The sequence below is a fragment of the Chiloscyllium plagiosum genome, unplaced genomic scaffold (genome assembly GCF_037043375.1).
Source record: "Chiloscyllium plagiosum isolate Xiang-an unplaced genomic scaffold, Cpla_swu_hap1 HiC_scaffold_40, whole genome shotgun sequence".
In the NCBI taxonomy this organism is placed as follows: Eukaryota; Metazoa; Chordata; class Chondrichthyes; order Orectolobiformes; family Hemiscylliidae; genus Chiloscyllium; species Chiloscyllium plagiosum.
Window position 1 is genome coordinate 21890279 of NW_028270178.1, and position 6732 is coordinate 21897010.

The 6732-nt window shown below is 41.3% G+C and overlaps 1 pseudogene; it reads left to right on the top strand.

The window, feature by feature from the left end:
• The window catches only part of LOC148138402 (uncharacterized), a 47841-nt pseudogene extending 44503 nt beyond the window's left edge, over nucleotides 1-3338 (top strand).
• Nucleotides 3339-6732: the final 3394 nt, after the last annotated feature.

Sequence of the window (6732 nt, forward strand, 5' to 3'; positions counted from 1 at the left end):
TGTTATTTTGCATTTGTGTGTGTTTTTAGCGAGAGAGAGAGAGAGTGTGTGTGTATTTCTAATGGTGTTCCTAAGTATGTTGATGTGAGACTGTGCCTGTCTGCCTGCATGTGTCCATCCGAGTGCACAGTCTGAGTGTCGATGATCCCATGGTGTAACTGTCCATAAACCCCAACCTGTCTCTGCCCCAGTAATAATACACAAAACATACAGACCACTGTACAATCATACATACTGTCACAGTCTCTCACACTCGATGCCAAACACCCACTGCTCTCACTGTGTCACACACAGTCACTGACTCTGACACACCCACATACGCTCTCAAACTCAATTTCCTGCTCTCAGACTCTCATACTTTGCAGCGAAAACCCTCACACTCACACCCCTCACTCTTATTCAGTCACTCTCATTAAATGACACATTGCACTGTCGGCACGCGTGCGCGCGCACACACACACACAATGCACATTCTTGTCCTTGCTCACTCAAACACTCACACAGATGTAATCACATGCTCTTACACACTATCACACACCCTTGTGCAGAGAAACACTGTCACACATGCACACAGTTTAATCTGATCAACCATATGGTCAAATATCTTGACTGAAGAGTCAATAACAAGGGGCACACTTTTAAAGTGAAAGGCAGGAGTTTTCAAAGTGAATTTGAGGATTATGTTCCCACCAGAGAGCGGTGGGAACCTGGAATTCACTGCGTGAGTGGGTAATTGAGATGGGAAACTTCCCAAACTTTAAAAAGCACCTGGTTGGTCACATGGTGCAGCCAAGGCTCTCGGCCTAGTGTGGAACGTGGGATTTGTTTCGGGATGAGTGTGCTATTGGTGGCAGAGACTTGTTGGGTCGAATGTCCTCTCCTGTACGGTATTAATCGATGATTCTATGATATCACATTCGCAACATTCTCAACTGGATGGAAGCATTCTATACATTCATTGCAAATTTCCTTGTTTGATTCTCTCCGTTCTGCTCGGTTAGATTCACGTTTCCAAATGTCCACATGAACAGTTTCCATTATCTGGGAGGAGAATCTTAAGCCTGACCGAGCTGGATGAATTTCCTGTGTTAATCTGACACACAGGGATTTCAGAAATCTAAATAATCCTTTGCATTCAACGTTCCTTTGATACTGTATGTGTGTGTGTGCTTACATGTGTGTGTGTACGAGTGTCTGCATGTGTGCGCACCACCATGCTGTCTAGACAGTTTATCTTTTACACCATGTTAGAGTATTTCCTGTGCGCTGTTAGAGTTAACGTTAATGCTAGATTTTGTGCATCGCCAGGAATATGAGTAGGTGCCAATCAAGAGTAATCTTACATAACAGTTGCCATCACTGCTAATGACGTTACACAATGCATTGTACTGTGAGGAAATTAACAGCAGTCAGTATCATTATATTGCACTGTCATTCTTAGACTAAACAATATTATTAAATGACACTTTATTGAAGATTTTCTTAAATTAGCATCATTCCACAACAGCAATGACGAGTGGAATGATCTATCTAGCCTTCACAAAATATTCCCTACACATTGGGTTTCATCTTCCCTTCCTCTGCGGAACACGCACACACAGACACACACACACACACACACACACTCAAAGAAACTCTAATGTTTGGGAATTCATGGCCTGAGCTTTGTAATTAACCCCCTGATGAACCAGCCACGCTGAGGTAGAAAGCCATCTCTTGTTTGCTAAAGGACTGCCACTAATTGTTTTGACACAGTTATTATATGGTCTCATTTAATCTGAGGGAGAGATGGCTTGATTTATAAAGAAGGTGAAATTGAGGACCTCTGATGGATTTCACACGAAGCCAGATAATGTAAGGGATTTTTTTTATTCTTCATGAAAGTTTGGTTACAATTCTCCAAATAAAGAACATTTACTATCCTCTTATTGCAGCCTTTGGTGTTCTTGGTAAGACAATGTTATTTTTCTCCTTGGACAGTGAATGTCTTGGTGTTCATGTAACAGATTTCAGGAATAATCCTCATTGCAGAGTCACTTATCCATCAGAAGGAACTGGGGAATACAGACTCAATGATGCACATTTATTGAGCAGCGCCTCCAGGATAGGTATCAGCAAAGAAAATCAACTCTTGGATGTTAATGCAATGTTTGTGTCCAAACAGAATGTTTTATTGGAATCAAGAAATATTTAGCAATTATCTAGAATTAATTTAGATTTTGCCATTAGTGAAATATAAAGTTTATTGGAAGAGCACAGACTTTAAATTTTCAATGTTGTTTTGACCTCAAAATGCAGTCCGTTCGTCTACATTGTACACAAATCTTTGGGAAACTCGCTGTAAACTCACCTCCAACTATTTCCCAAACATTTCCGTGATATTTCTTTATGGAATCCGACTTCTAATCTCTTCTCTTTCATTCTTACAGCAAACCTACTGGTCATCGTCATTCTCTCCAGTGGAAATTATGGACTTTCTAAATGTATCTTGCCTTACATAATTGCCATGGCAACTGCAGATTTCCTGGTGACATTTTTTATTGTAATTGTGCATCATATTTTGAATTATCACTTTACACATTCATTTCTATCCTACAATGCTGTTTGTTAGTTCATTCTCTGTGTTAATCCTGCCACACTGGATATGTCTGTGTGGTTCACTTTCTTCTTTGCAATTTACCGGTTTGTAACAATCTGTTGTCAGAAGTTCAAATTAAACTACCGCACAGTGAGAACTGTCACTGTGATTTCAACCACGCTGTCTGCCCTGATTTCTTTTTCTGGTTTGCCTATGACTCCAGCTGAATAATTTCAAGCGTTGCCTGGGGCTGTCGCTCCAATATGGCCTTTTATTTTTCGCCTTCAGGTGAGGCCTACTCTTGGCAGAAATAAATTTTAGTTGCATGGCTGCCTTTTTGTTTGATATTACTGCTTAACTCTTTGACATTCCAGCGTATTTTAGTGACAAGCAAAGTATGCAGCGCACTGTGGGGTCTCAGCAATGAGAATAGCACTGATCCTGAGATGAAAAGCAGAAGGAAATCCATCGTGTTACTGTTCAGTGTATCAGGCAGTTTTGTCCTATTGTGGCTAACAGCAGTCGTTAACTTTTTAACCAGCGAGCTCACAACAACAGCGTATTACCGAGGTGATAACACAGCTCCAACATATTTTGCCACTGAATCTGGGTACATTCTCATGAGTTCCTGTACAAACCCACGTATTTATACAGCTACAAAACCAAATTCAGGGAAGAGATGACGAAGATGATGAAACATCCTTTCCTTTTGATATTGACGTTGGTTAAGAAAAAAGTTAAACCAAACCTTTCTTCATGAACTAAGTAAATATTAGCCCGTGATCTCACTCAGAACAGCCTATTCTGATGTGGCTGAGGATTGCACTTGTGAATATTAAATGTTCTTAAAATACATTTTTTTCATGCTGTACACCGGCTCATTTCTCAGAGGGAAATAGTTGTCATGGTGTTTACCCTCTATACAGTCAAATCATTGTCACTGTTTTACCTGACAGGGGCTAACATCACAACGACCTATTTTCATTCAGCAGCATCGCTGTTTTAATCCTGAACAGTCGTTCAGCCCTTTGAATTGCACAGCCTCACCTTCATTTACCAGATGGATGGCACTGCTCGCTTCTGATTCTATTCTGACCTGAACCTTCTGAGAGAAGATTGGTTCACTGTCAGCTGGTTTATGATGCACACTGATGCCAACAGAATGGATTCAATCCCTGTCACTGACTAAGGTTCAATCCCTCTCACTGACAGAGATTACCACAAAGTACACTCCTCCTCAAACGAAGGATGGGAATCAGAACCAAGAAATAACGTCTGTGTCAGTCTAACAGTTACTGTTAGCGAAAACATTGCTACACCGCCTTTTTAAAGGAATTTGGTGCAAGATATTTTGAAATGAAGCAAAGCCAGCAGTGTTTTCTGAAAAGCAAAACGTGGCTAAACAGTCCCTAATCTATGAGGATAAACGAAGCCGGATGGATGCAGATGTAGCGCATTCGAATTTCTAAAGGACATTTATAATGTTACAGCCCGTTCTCGAAGCACATGGTGATGGGGTTAGTATGCTAGTTTAGAGCGAGAATTGAGTCATGATGAGAAACAGATTGAGGAAAAATGGGTCATTTGCACATCGTTAAACTCTAACGAGAGATCAGTGCTTGTACATTCATAATCACAAACTGTACTCACACTAATACAGAGTCAAGAAGGAAATTGATGAGTTGAACAATAAGTCTCCATCAGGAATATTTAGTTAAGATGAGTAAACAAAAAATAGCAGATTGAGTATAATATTGTGCATTGTCCATCTCGTATTCAGCATGGACAAGCAAAATATTCATTAACTGAAGATGACTGGAGAATGTTGAGATACAGGACAGTCTGGGTGGCCTATACAATCGAATAATAGTTTTTGGACAAGTACATCAAACAATTATGAAGGAGAAATAAAAGCTTTTATTTGAGTGTTGAAGAAAATCTTGGAAACAGACCTTCAGTATTGACCAACTTTATTCACGATATATATATATCATGGGAAGCAGTCAATAAAGTGCTCCGAAATACAATCAGCTACAAGGATTTATACAGTATTTCAGCTGATCCAATACTAGCAAATAGCCACTAGATGGCCTACTCGCACTTTCCTTGGATAACATGGGATCTTGCCAAAAGTATGTAGAGTCATAGTTATAGATGTACAGCATGGAAACAGACCCTTTGGTCCAACTCTTCCATGCCGACCAGATATCCCAACACAATGTAGTCCAACCTGCCAGGGCCTGGCCCATATCCCTCCAAAACCTTCCTATTCATATCCCCATCCAGATGCCTTTTAAATGTTGAAATTGCACCAGCCTCCACCACTTCCTGTGGCAGCTCTTTCCATACAGTATCACCCTCCGTGGTGGTTAAAATGTCTATTGATTTCGGCTTATGCAAATAATATGTGGGCGGCACGGTGGCACAGTGGTTAGCACTGCTGCCTCACAGCGCCAGAGACCCGGGTTCAATTCCCGCCTCAGGCGACTGACTGTGTGGAGTTTGCACATTCTCCCCATGTCTGCGTGGGTTTCCTCCGGGTGCTCCGGTTTCCTCCCACCATCCAAAGATGTGCAGGTCAGATGAATTGGCCATGGGAAATTGTCCGTAGTGTTAGGTAAGGGATAAATGTATGGGTGGGTTGCGCTTCGGCGGGGCCGAAGGGCCTGTTTCCACACTGTAAGTAATCTAATCTAATCTAAGACATCACGGACCCTGGCACCTGGGAGGCAACACATCAACTGCAGGTTTCTTTCATTCCTTCTATCTGTCCGTCTAAATATTGAGTCCCCAGCGACTAACACTCTCCTCCTTTTTCCCTCTTTCCTTCTGTACAACAGGGATAGAGTCTGTGGCAGAGGCCGGCACCCCAATGCATGCCCGTGGAAACCGCCCCCCCCCCCCCAACAGTATCCTAAACAGTATACTTTTTTCAGGGAAATTGGTGCACTTTTTGTCTGTATATAAGTATTGTCGTGTATTGGAACTCTTTGTATTTAAGAATAGAATTGCTATGAATTGGAGGTGTTTGCATTTCTCTGGAAATATTGTTGTGCATTGGACCTGGTCTTGTTTTACATTAATATTTTTCTGCCTTGGAGCTGGACTTGTTTACTTTAATATTCTTCTGCCTTGGAGCTGTTCGTGCATCTGCATCAATATTGTTGTCTCTTGAATTTCTTTGTGTTTCTACCTAAATATTGTTGTATATTGTTACTGTTTCGGTTTAACTTTCAATGTTGTTGTGCATTGGAGTTGTTTATGGTGACAGATAAATATTAGGATTAATTGGAGTTGTTCGGGTTAATCCATAAATATTGTTGTGTATTCAAACTGTTTTGAATTGATTTATTGTGGCCACGTGTATACAAGTACAGTGAAAACCTTTGATTGCAAGCAGTAAAGGCAGGTCATTGTCAACAAAGTCATATATCGGGTGCGTTGCCACAGATGCCATACAAATTGCACTGCAAAAGAACTTCGTGAAGCAAGATCAGCATTAACAAGATCAACATGATTGGACGGTAAAGAGTCTGTTCAGCAATCAAGTAAAGGCAGGGATAAGCAACTGTTGAACCTGTTGGTGCATGTATTCAAGTTTCTGTATCTTCCACCTGATGGAAGAGGGTGTAGGAGAGCATTACCGAGGTGGAACGGGTCTTTGCTGATGTTGGCATTCTTTCCGCAGCAACAAAAAGTGTAAAAGGAGTTCAGGGATGAAAGGTTGGCTTCGGTGATGGTCTAAGCTGTGCACGCAATCTTCTCTGGTTTGTTGTGGTCTATGGCAGTGAGATTGCTGTACCATGCACATGGACAGTATGCTTTCTAGAGTGCATCTGTACAGGTTGGTGAGGCTTCTCATCATCGTAATGAATTTCCTCAGCCACTTGTGGAAGAAGATGCGTTGTTCTGCTTTCTTCTCTCCATGGCAAGTCCAGAAGATGTTGTCTATTCTCGACACTCCTTGGAACTTGACGCTCTCAATCTTCTCAACTTGTGATCAATTAATCGAGATGTGGACATTTTCTACTCCTTTCGTTCTTAAGTCACTAACCAGTTCTTTTGTTTTGCTAACACCCAGATAGAGGTTGTTAATATTGCACCACGTCACCAAGCACTCTATCTCCTTTCAGTATTCTGAATCATCTTTATTT